The 13,160-nt window shown below is 36.8% G+C and overlaps 1 long non-coding RNA gene across 3 annotated transcripts; it reads right to left on the reverse strand.

The window, feature by feature from the left end:
• LOC105156715 lies at positions 10,398 to 12,811 on the reverse strand. Of its 3 annotated transcripts, XR_847377.2 has the most exons (4): positions 12,566 to 12,803; positions 12,391 to 12,486; positions 10,758 to 10,929; positions 10,398 to 10,682 (listed from the first exon to the last, which is right to left on the reverse strand). It is a non-coding gene; the product is annotated as an uncharacterized LOC105156715 (long non-coding RNA). The 3 variants fall into 3 exon arrangements; XR_002286851.1 differs by having other exon boundaries at positions 10,758 to 12,486; positions 12,566 to 12,811; XR_002286850.1 differs by lacking the exon at positions 10,758 to 10,929 and having other exon boundaries at positions 12,566 to 12,801.

Consider the following 13,160-nt stretch of genomic DNA (forward strand, 5'->3'; position numbering starts at 1 on the left):
ATTTCAAGATAGCATCTATCCCCTATCAGTATATAATGGATATATCTCCTATGTACTTTGATATGGTTTAGACTCTCTAAGTCTATGGCCATAGCGATTGGTCGAATAGGAAATGGTTTCCTTTCTCGATCAATACAGTAAATGCATATGAAGTATTTTGCATAGTTGCCTGGTCCAGGATGAAAACCGACACTCAATTTCATGCCCTAAACTAAGGCCGGGAGATGGTCGATGGGAGGACCATACCTGTATGGAACTCGAGAGCCTAAATATTAATGCCAACATTCACCTAGTCTCTAGTGCCATGCAACGTTGCTAGACGGCCACCCATGGTGACGAGCGTTTTCGATTAATGGTTAATTAAAAATAAGTAATTAAATTTAATTTAATTAATTAATTATGTTGGACATAAATGTCCAAGTCTAGCTTAGGGTGAACCTAAAGAGTCGCACACAAATCACTATGAAATTGGTGGAATTAATTTCGAATTAATTCGAGAAGAAACTAATTAATTTAATTGAATGAAATTAATTCAAGGAGAATATATATAAATGATTAGATCATTTATTTAATAATCCATTTGATGGATGGCTCAAGAATTAATTAATTAGATTAATTAATTTTGGGCTTAACACCTTTAAATTAATTGGATTAATTTAATTAGTTTGGCTTAATTAATTAATTGGATCAATTCATTAGAGTTTGGGCTTAAATTTATTTAATTGGATTAAATAAATCTTTGGACTTAGTTGGGCTAAAATTAATTTAATTAATTATTGCCCAATGGACTTTGGTTGGGCTTGATTTAATTTGATTAAATCGAGCCCGGTGCATATTTGAAATCCAATCCCATTTGAAAGTGGTTGGAGCAAGTTTAGGAGGAGTTGAAACTCCTCACTATGATGAAGATAATGGAGTGGTTATTTTCATCATGGTTGAAGGTTATGTGCATGTGTGTGTATACGTTGTCTTGGAGGCAAACTTTGTGGTTATTGAATTTTGAATTCAATAGTATGTAATATACAAAAATTACACACATATAATGCATAACCATAACCTTAGCCACGAAATTTGCTCCATTTTTCTCTCCATAAATGTTCTCCTTTTGTTCTATATTGAATTGGATTCAATTTAGAACATAAAACATTCCGAAAGCACTAATCAATAGTGTTTGTTTCTTCTAGTTCTTTATTCTATCTAGCAATAGAACAAGAACTATATCTCTTCTTTAGTGTAGTGTGGACAAATTAGAGGGATTCTAATTTGGATTCTAAAGTGAACAGAAGAACGTAAAGGGAACATTGCACGTTGTTGCTCGACTATAGAAATCAAAGGTAAGGTTTCAATTTTATTTTTATGCTTTTGTTTTATCCTCTAGCCACTTGTCTAGCATTGTTATTTGTTTATTATTATGCTTTTGACAAACACCGAATGCCCGAAAATTTCAAAGGGAACACCTCTTTGAATCGGTTTTGAATAATGTTTTATTTCACGCTTTCGCTGCTTTCCCAGGCCATAACGATTCTTTCAAAGAGTTGCGCACAGATCACCAAAAAGGAACAAGGAATTAATTTGGAATTAATTCTATAAGTAATTGGATTACTTACAAAGAGAGATCTATTGGATGGAAAAAGGCCCAAGAATAAATTAATAGCATCAATTTATACTGGGTTTGTCCTTATAAATTTAATAAGTTGGATCTTATTAAATAATAAGGATAATTTGGGCTTATGTATTTAATTAGAGTAAATACAAGTTGGCTTAATTAAATAAATATTTATTAAATTAAATTTAAATAAGAATTCATTGGGCTTGTATTTTTAAGGGTAAAAATCGGCCAAGCTCATTATTTTGAGCCCATGGAAAATTCCATGGAAAGAAATAAATAGCTAGCAAACTGTAATTTTGAAAAGTCAAATACTAGCCATTTTAGGGATCTCTTTATTTGGAATAAAGAGACATATGCCTTGTAGATAATAGAATTTATTTAGAAACATTCTTAATTATTAAACAAGGTATATATATATGTAATATAATTATTTGGGAAATAATTATAGTCATTATTACACAAAACAAAAAAAATCCCCCTCTTCCAAGGGAGCTCTTGGCTGCCCCTTCTCGCTCTAGCACTAGGTTCGGTTTTCTCTTCTTCTCTTCTAGCAAAGAGGACGTAGAGATCCAGACTCCAGTGTGGTGTAGAGGGTTGTTATGTTGGAGCCTCAAGTAAAAAATATTTCAAGCGACCGTGAAAAATGAAGGTAACATTTTTTTCACCCTTATGTTTTTTTATTTCTATGGATTTTACGTCAACTCTATGTTCGTTTTTATTTTAGTACATCGAATGCTCGGGATCTCCAAGGGTACACCACTTGAATTGGTTTCATTTCTTCATAAATTCTTTTACTCATTACGCATTGTATTTATCGCTTGCGCTAGTGCGTTTCCGGACCGTACCACACTATCCCTTTAACAAAATTATGAGCATCCAATGCACATAATAAGTCCAATTAATCAGTCAATTTTAATTTTAAAAAAAAATTCAATTTTATTCCAAAAACTTAAAAAAGCAATTACTAATTTAGAAACGTCCAAAAAATCAAATTGCCAAAAAACAACGAAAAACGGCGCAACCGTCGGCCATTGCCTACAGCGTGCCCTATCATTCCTCCCGGCGCGCTCTGCCTGCCTACGTGCGCCGCTGCAGTTTTCTTTTTTTTCTTTCATTTATTATGTGTAACAAAAATCAAGTATCATATAGATATATTCCAAATTTTCAAATACTTGAATCATTCAATTAATTGCAAAAAATAAACGAGCAATTTTCATAATATAACTATCAAAAAGAAAAGGCAATAAAACATTCTTCAAAACCCATAAAGAACACATCAACATGCTTATCACACACAACCATCAACCCCTACATCAGATCGGGCTCTGACACCACTTGAAAGATCCAGTGGATTGGCTCGGGAAAGCATGAGTGGAGGCGATAACATAAAATGCATACAATGATAAAAATTAAAGCGTAGAACAACGAGTCCAATGGGTGCACCTTTGGAGTTCCCTGGCATCGATATAGAATAAACATAAAATAATTGCATAAGAGAGGCTGAGGTAACAAGATAAAGAAATCAAAAAAATGAATCAAGGGATGAAATTTTACCTTTGTTGGAATTCGGGTACTTTAAACGTTCACTTGAGGCTCCAATGCAGGAACCCTCTAATTCGTGCACACCATACCAATACAAGAATCTCAATGCTTTCTTTGTTAGAAGAAAAACAAGAGAAAAGAACTCCAAGACTAGGAGAGAGAGAGAGGCGACAAAGAGAGAGAGAGAGAGACTAGGGAAGGAAGATATTGTGTTGTGTTTTTGTGTATAATATTATTTCTACTAATATTATGAACAATAATATATATATTATTTGTATAAATGTACATAAATGTGTCTAGATATATTTATCCATTTACAAGGTAATTCTTCTCAATTCCAAATCAAGAAGATGAATAAAATTGTCCTTTTCAAAATTGCAATGTGCTAGCCAATAATTTTCTTCCATAGAATTTTTCAATGTGCTCAATTAGGTGTGTGTTGGCCGATTTTTATGTCTAAAAATACAAGGTCCAATGAACTTTTATTTAAATTCAATTTCAATAAAAAATCCACCCAATTGAGCCCAATGTATTTAATCCAATTAAATACATAAGCCCACATTGTATTCAATAATTTATAATGTCCAACTTATTAGATAATAAGGACAAGTCCAACATGAATTAATCCCATTAATTTATCCTTGGGCTTTTCATCCAATGGATCTCTCATTTGTAAATAATCCATTTACTTTCAGGATTAATTCAAAATTAATTCTTTGTCGTTTCTTGATGATTTGTGTGTGACTTTTTAGGTTCATCTTTCAACTAGACTTGGGCTAGTGTCTAACACTATCACTAATTAAGTTAGATTTAATTAATGATTCTTGATCAACCCTTAATCAAGAAAGTCCATCACTATAGGTAGTCGTCTAGTAATGATCCATGGCACTAGAGACTATGTGATTGTTCGTGTAAATATTTAGGTTCTCAAGTTCATACGGGTACGATCCTTCCGTCTACTGTCTCCCAGCTCAGTCTAGGGCATGGAATTTGGTGTCAGTTGTCATCCTAAACTAGGCATCTATGCTTTAATACTTGAGACCGCGTTACGCTTAATTGATTGGCATAGGAACCTCTTTTTCTAGTCGATCAACCAATGTGGCAACATGTTCGTAAGACATGAGTGCGTCTCCAAGTGCATAGGAGATACTTCTATCAAATACTATAGGGGATGGATCCATTTTTTGGAACTCGTCGTCCTCGCTACATACTCCGATTACACTAGACGAGTCTGCAACACAATCATCTCTCACACACATCCAAGATACAGTGATCGTACGCACGTGACTCCCGTGATTCCTCAAGTTTGAGAAACTACTTTCGTACTATTGGATTCATAGATTCAAGTCATACCAACGAAACCTTTAAAGCTTCCATATGATGATCCCCGCGAGTCAATTCAATTGATTCGACACTTAGTCAATCAACCCACTAACATTGCATAAACGTTCCACGTTTGTCACTGATGAAACACGGTACTCATCAATTAAATGTGATCCCTAGTGCAAGCCTCCATAGGACTCTCAATGCCCATTCTCGAGGTCCTTGACTTGGAACGTTTCAAACCTAACCTCTTGGCAGTTGATTTCATGACCGCCATCCAATGCGCGGCCCAACTGCATGGTTGGCAATTGATTTGTGGGTTTTGGTGTGATGTTCAACAGATGCAAACATACAGAATGAGCATAACAAAGTAAATGTCAAATAAGCGAACACTCATGTTATTTACTTAAAATTATATTACATAATATCGAGTATTTTTCATAACAGAATACATCCTGGCCAATCTATAATTGGCTTTTCAGTCATCTATCCTAATATAAGGTTGCCCCCGGGGCTGTGGATATCAGGGGCAACACCTCTCGTGCGAATGGGTGATCGAAGCAAGCACTCCAATACCTCATGAACCAACTCATTGCATGCGCTATTGGATTCTAGCCGGCCACGGGGGTCCGTTGGCTAAGAGGAGTGGTCGTGGGACGACGCCGCACTATAGGCAAATTGTGAAGTCACGCTGAAATTCAAGAAAGCATGTTAGGCATGCCGTGTAAGATCAATGCAAGATATTGGCATATCAAATGGGCCTTGAACTTATGACGTGGTCTTACTTGGGCGAGGCATAGAAGGCCACGACGAAGGCGTACGCCGAGTATGCACATTTGGACATGAGATGGGCGTTGCAGGTGCATGCGGAGTGTTGTAATGCCAAAGCAGAGCAAGGATGCTCCTTGCTATTGAGGGACGCATCGATAGGTTCCGAGATTGTGGGCGAGACGCATAGCGGCAGACTAGCTAGTTGGGGCCAGCCACGAGAATGCGCAAAGGCGTTCATGCCAGGAGCCTTAGCGAACATGGTTTTGGATATGCGAGTGCACGAGTATGCGGTGCTGCACCGGGAGGCGTTCAAATGTCGTGCTAGCTACCTATAGTGTTGAAGACACGCGATGGACAGTCGGTAAACTCAGAGATGTGCGAAAGCTGGTGGAAGGTTAGGCGTAACCTGAGACACCCCACGGGCGAAAAATACATTCTATTGTGAGACAAAGAGTTCGACCGTGAGATTCGGGAGTGTTGGGGTAGGGAGGCCTCTCTCACCATGTTCTTTAGGGGCATCCACATCAAATGGAGTCATTGTTTGGGCAGGGAATAACGTCGCCACTTGTTCCCGAATGGCCGCCAAAATCATTCATTGAATAGCCCCCAAGAGTGTTGGGGATAACTCCCCTGAGGAGGTGTCGAAGGAGGTGTTGCGACAAGGAGGCTCAACCACTGGATCAACAACTCTAGGGGGTGCTCGAACCGACACTCCACTATGGGGACCAAGGGATGTCCTTGTCACGACCTGCAAAGCCTGGGTGTCAACAGTTGTCTCCCCAACCTTCTGCTTGTTTGGTGCATTGTTGGGTGTCTCCATCGTTATCTACGTCTTCAACTTTGTGTTTCCACAGACGGCACCAATTGATGCGTGCGAAAATCGAACAAATCCAATGGGCTTGGATTATCATTCAGGATTTAGGCTGGAGTGTTTATGATCCTAGAAAAGAGGCCTACAAAAACAACAGTTTAGCACTCCAACACCGAATTCAGTATTGGGTTCAAGAAAGAATAAGACAAGAAAGTAAATAATAGTAATAGATCGAGATATGTTGATTAGATCGAAGGAAATGTGCCAATTTGAAGGTGAACGCTTGATGAGTGCTAAATGAGTGTTTCAAGGAATCAGGTAGTCATCCCCTACCTAAGAGACAATACCTGTATATATAGGAGGGTGTCCCCGTGAAGGATCGCGTGGTACAGTCCGGGAATGCGCTAGTGGAAGCGGTAACGGAAGCGCATACAGTAATTAAAAATTAAAGCGTAAAAACAACGAATCTAAGAGGTGTGCACTTGGAGTTTTCGGGCGTTCGATGTAGTATGAAAATTACACAACAATAAAAGATTAATCATACGAGGCTATGGTTGAAAATAAGAGGAGAAGCATAAAATTTAAACTTAAAACATACCTATTAAAGTTCCAAGCTTCCAACTGGCTAATTTCATTGAATGTTCACCCGAGATTCCAACGTAGAAATTCTCCAAAAATGATCCACACCATACCAAAGTAAACGAAGTCTTGATCCCTTTGTTAGAAGGAATCAAGACCAAAATCTCATCCTTTTGAGAGAGAGGGTCGGCAGAACATTATGATGGAGAAGGAAGAATTTTGTGTTTCATTGTGTAATGAATTATTACCCTAATAATTATACACAACATATATTTTTATACCTTGAATAGATAAATAAGAATGTGTCTAGATGTATTCTATTATCTATAAGGCAACTCTTCAATTCACTCCAAATAGAGAAGAGTCTAATTATGACTAAACTAGCACTTTCCAAAAATGCAATTCTTTGATCAACTTTGGAATTAAGTGTCGGTTCTCATCCTGGACTAGGCATCTATAGTTAATAGTTGATATCGCATTACACCAAGTTTCTCGATATAGGGACCTCCTTTTCCTATTTAATCAACCACTGTGGCCACATATTCTAAGGCGTGAATGCATCTCCAAGTGTATAGGAGATACCTCTATCATATACTGACAGGGAATGGATCCTCTTCTTGAAACTTACCGTCCTTGCTACACACTCCGACTGTACTGGACAAGGCTTATGAGTGGTCTTTTCAAGCCCATTTAGAGTTCATGATAAATAGGTCGAAGGAGGGATGAAGGGACTTAAGGATTACGTCACTATTCATCTCTTTTTCACGATCAACATTGAGGTCTTAGAGCTTTTCCACAAGGGATAGCATCTTAACCCCATGTTTTATGTACAGACAACCCTCAATCATCTTGGCTTCAAAGATGTTTCCATCGCAGCATATCCAATATGTCGGTTCGGTGCCGCATAATTCATTTTATATGGAGCATTATTAAGCCAACAACACCCAACCTGTCATACCGTTTATGGATGATGGAAGCAGGTATGACACAACGGACTTCGTGATTATCCTCATGCCTCAACCTCGAACGTCAAACATTCTTTAAGTAAGGATCCTTTTCGCAAGTTCGATGGAAATAGCTTATCCATGACATAAGACAAGTTCAGAAATCGAGGAAATTCCTCCGACTTCAAAACCAATAGATTGATTAATGTGTTCCATAATATAAATCTCAAATAATAACAAATGTAAAGCAAATCTTAAACTTCATAACATAAAGCAGAAAATTAAACAAACTGTAGTAATATTGTATTTGAGTTAAGATTTGGTCTTTTAATCATTAACCCTTCCCACTATTTCTACAAAATCCCAACACTCTTAAGTGGGGTTTTGAAAAACCGTTTCCTAGTGGGCTTGGGATCCACAAGAACAGTTTACAATGCCCCGCTTTTAGAATTCACATGAAAAAAGCCTTGTGGGAGGCGATCAATGTCATTCTCATTCCACGAGATTCTCAAGATGTTTTGTCTCACCTCTTCACATGATCCCAAGGACTCCAAATAAATCATGCTACTCGATGTTAAACTCAACCCATAAACCAAATCACGCCTCAATTGTTGGCCCCCACGACTTGTGAGACAGGATAACAATGAGCATGTTCCTTTTATCATAACAATAATGCAGCTTGCCTTCTATTCTGAACATACCACGACTCGTGAACCACATCTGGATACAGGTAGCTTCCTCATCATATTGTTATGGATGTAAGGTCTGGACATATTGAAAAATATTTGGATCCAAGTTCATTACAGGCCTAATATTTATTTAGTGTCAGGCTCAACCCATCAGCCAAATCACCCCTATACCTTCGCCCCTCCCCGCCCCCCGATTCGTGAGACAGAAAAACAATGTGCTTGTTCTTTTGTTCACAATAATAGTATAGCTTGCCTCTATTCCAAATGTCCCATGACCGTGAGACCACACTTGGGTAGTGGCAGCTTCCACACCACATTACAAATCAAACCATTTTGATTCATGTCCATTTTGGGCCATAAAACTTTAACTTGGTCCAAGAAAATGAGTGTTAAATTTGAGTATTGACCGAGACCTTATTACATAAATGTTTTCCATGCATAAATATCTAATATTTAAAAGAACTTAAATAAAAGTATCACATGTAAATGAACCTAGCACACCCCTGCTGAATGATCACGAACCTAACCTATGCAGCCCACTGAGCCCACAGTGAGTCTAAGGTTTGTCTACGGTAGTCGTATGCTATTACAATTGTAATTTATCCATTAACATACTAATGGCCCTTGTAACTCCTCCTTGGACCTCTTTACTCCATGGGTTTGCCTCCTTCCTCTGTAGGCTTGTTTTATAAAAATAAAAATCCTCACCAAAAACCTATTCTACTCTCATTACAATTTAAAAAGAAACCGCAATCAACAGACAGAGGAGTATATAGTGGGAGGGAAAGCAAGCCTTATTATTCCAAGGTAAAAAACGAGAGAATGAGAGAGATAAAATAAAAGGTCACACAGGCCCCCCAACATAAATAAAATAAATAAATACATTCAAAAGGTCAAAGGCTCTGTGATCATCCATTGTCATCCAACTAGCATAATAATTCAATTAAACATGTTAGATAAAAATAAACATCCCATGTATAATAAAAACCATCATATCCAATATCGTAAAAATAATCATATGCAGAAATTGCAATTCAGTCAGTTGACCACCTTGTCAACTAACCCAATGAAATTGCACAGACATCCAACGTCTGTCGCTAATTAAAATGCGGCACTCATCCGATTAATGCAATACTCAGTGCAAGTCCCAATAGGACTCTCGATGCCCAGTCTCGAGGTCCTCGACTTAGAACGTTCCAGACCAACTCTCAAAAGTTAGTTTCATAGCCGTCATCCAGTGTGCAGCCCAACTACATTGGTTATTAAATGGTTTGTAGGCATCTGTTGCAACGTCATAGCCGTCATCCAGTGTGCAGTCCAACTACATGGGTTATTAAATGGTTTGTAGGCATCTGTTGCAACGTCAAAATAGAACTTAACGTAATTGGTAAGCAAAACAAACACATGTGCCCAAGACGAATATTTATAATATCCATTGGGACAATATTACTTAAATAAAGATTACTTGAATGGTTCTCAAAACCGTCAATCTAATTGGTTTTTTCGTCACCTATTCCAACACCCCGTTTGTTGGGGCCTATCTTTCTTCCTTCGTCTTCGGGGTTAGAGGGGTTGGATAAACAGTAAATTGCCCCTATCTATAGTTGGATATGCACAAAATGAATATTCTTTTGTGGGGGGAGATCCCTTACTGGCAGGGAGTCCCAGCCGCCAAGAAAATCCTAGTCGTCAGGGAGACCTCCCTCGTTCGAATTATATTTCTAAGATTAACAAAGTCTAATGTGGCGATTGGCTGGATGGCTAGTTGCATGCCACGTGGAGGAGGAGGTTGCCAAGCGTGGGCCCTTGTGCTGGTCATCGTTGTTGGGTCATGTTTATGGGTCAAGCCCAGGGGTGCCTTGGGCCTCCGTTCTCCGTTCTGGGCTGCCAAGCCTCCTGGGCTGTTAGGGGCAGGTATATTGGGCGACCCCAAGCCTTGTTGCTCTTCTTAGATTGAGCCTCCTAATGAATATGTTCACTAAAGATATGATCCATTTTAAATATGCTAGGTGCAGTTGCACGGAATCCTTATGAGCATAAATTTTTTAAGTGTAAATTTGAGTAAGCACAATTATTTTAAATGCGAAACAAATAAATTATACATTTCTAATTTCAGTGCACGATTAACCTACTCTTAAATTCTTTGATTCTAACTCTTTTATTGAACTAATATATCATGAATTGATATTAAAGGAATAACCCAAGTTACACATAAAAATTAGTATCTAAAAATATAGTATAACCATTTGGAATATAAGATATAATATAAAATAACAAAAAACACATCTAGATATTGTTCAATGTAAATTGTAAAATCCTAAAGAATTTCAAAGGAAACGAATAGAAGATAAGTGCAGCACATCGCTGCTTTCAGTGCCAGAGCCTGATAATCCTAATCACAGCAGCCTCCATATCTACATTTTAGAAGGAAAAAATTTTAGTACTTTTTCCATAGATGAAGGGAAAAAAAGTAGAAAGAGAAAAAGTACCTTTATTCATAGATGTATGAAGTTATATTCTCGTGCGGTTCGTTTTGCATAATGACCGTATTCATTACAACATAAGAAAAATTAGCCAGCCACTACATACTTTTACTGGGCATACGAAGGTGTGTAGCGCCCAACAATGACCTCCTGCATCTACTAAAAATTCATTGCGCCTCTGAGGTGTTGTTAATGAAAAGATTTCAGTATGTTTTTTATTATCTTAAGGCTTCAATTTTTGTGCTATTAATATTACGGGTAGCATAAGAACTAACTCTAATCGAGAGATAAAAATTAACTGGATTAACCAATCCTATTTGAATGAAATAATTGTGATAACGTGATAAATCTACATCCAAAACATGGCAAACAAATTACAACATAGAGGGAGTAGGTATGTATTGCAATTCTAGAGAGGATAAACAGAGTGTAAACAAAGACAGACATCTCAATTATTTAAGAACCCATCATTTCTTTCTTTTGTGCAACACAAATCTCAATTCACATGAAAACAGAAACATGGAAAAATCAAAACCTTTATCTCAATTATGAAAACGTCCATAGATATAGGAGATAAAGAAAACTAAAGGAGTCGTGAAAATCTACCAACCTATCGTTGAGTTATTCCAATGCCTTTAACAAATCAATAAACTTGTTAAAAGAAACCTAGAGCAAATGACACTCTAAATTTTCACAAAAAGATAAAAAAATACAATGATCCTTTCAAATATGAAACTCAATAAAACTTCAAAAGAATTAGAGGAGAGCTAGTTACTCCTGGTACTTTTCTTGGTCAACTATCACTTAACTGAAAAAATCAACAAAGTATAAGCATTTTTTCTATCCCTTTTCACAAATGTGCAGATTTTGAATATATCCTCAGACATGATAAGTTAAAAACTATGACCAATATCTTAAATAATAACGTACAAACAATGAGAAAGTCTGAACCAATAATAAAGCTTATGAAGTTGATTTCTGTGTATGCATTCTGATATAGAGGAAACATCTACAATAAAGAGAATACATATACTAATTCAATTATGAAACATCCTCAATCACTTCAATAAATAGCAATAATGCAGAGTGTAAAACTTTAGAACTTTAAAAGAGAATCATATTAACGCCTTTAGTCAAAAAACCTTTCTACTCTAGCCTCGAGAGGAGCGAGTTTTCTTATTCCTAATATGTTTTCATAAATTTAGATTTAAGTATACTATTAAAATCAAGTAAACAGATATATGGTAACAAAATTCGAAGTTTAAAGGCATCAAAATATACCGAAAAGCGCTTGGCAAACTGTTTTTCACCAAACTATCAAAGCTAAATCTAGAATATGTTGAAGTGTCCAACTAATTCTTGTCCTAAAACTTTTTAGGATTTCTGAAGCGGAAAGATTCGTAGAAAGAAATGGGGACGACATAATCGTCAACGAATCCATAAACAAATTTAGAGCATTCATAATAAACACTCTCCCCCCAAAAATCAATTATTTCTGCCTTCAAGCCCCAAACAGAGTATATATGCGAAAAAATTGAACTGAATACATAAAAAAAGATCCAAAATAATAATAATAATAATTCATGAAACAAAATGAACAAAAAGTAAAGAAGATAAGTGGGACACATATCAAAAGAACCTGTGAAAATGAGGATGCCAAGTCAATCCAAGCAGAAAAGGAGATAATGAGCTCGGCGGAAAATCGTTGCGTCTGCTCCAAGTGCTATCCTGATTACTTCAAAGAAACAGTACCAAACTTAGAAGGGGTAGTGATCAAATCGTAGCAATTAGTGATCCAATTCTGTGAGAATTACCGTGATTGAGAGGGAGAATCCACCAGTTTGTCATTTCTGTTGTGATGAAAATAATACGTGAATTGCGTAGGAATAAGGTGGGATTATAGGGTTCAAGTACCGGTACGGCGAAACGGTAGAGAGAGAGAGAGAGAGCGAGAGAGAAATTGGTTTTGAGAACGTGGGATTATGGGAAAGGGGAAGATGGTTCAAAGATGTAAAATATCAGGTCTTAGAGAGAGTGAAAAGAGAAGAATTCGTAAAGGTTTAACGTCTTATATTAGAGGGTATTTTGACTAGTTTAAAATTTTGGCACGAGAACTATCAAAATAAGCTAACTTTCTATTTTAACCTCTACAAATTAAATCATTCATTTTGTGGAAATAGAGAGGTCTATGAATTATGTAAAAATACATTAATAACTTCTTTTCAAGATACAAAAGAGCCTTTGCTTTTATAATTAGTATAGATTTTCATATGTTTTAATCACACATCACAAAAATTTCTCCTCGTGGTCGGAATTTATCCGGCTCCAACAGAGAGTCCTCACAGACAGCGGCAACTTCTACGAGTTAATTATTTTTTTATTATAAAAAAAGAAAATTATTTTATCATA

This window comes from Sesamum indicum, linkage group LG1, assembly GCF_000512975.1.
Source record: "Sesamum indicum cultivar Zhongzhi No. 13 linkage group LG1, S_indicum_v1.0, whole genome shotgun sequence".
NCBI classification, from domain to species: domain Eukaryota; kingdom Viridiplantae; phylum Streptophyta; class Magnoliopsida; order Lamiales; family Pedaliaceae; genus Sesamum; species Sesamum indicum.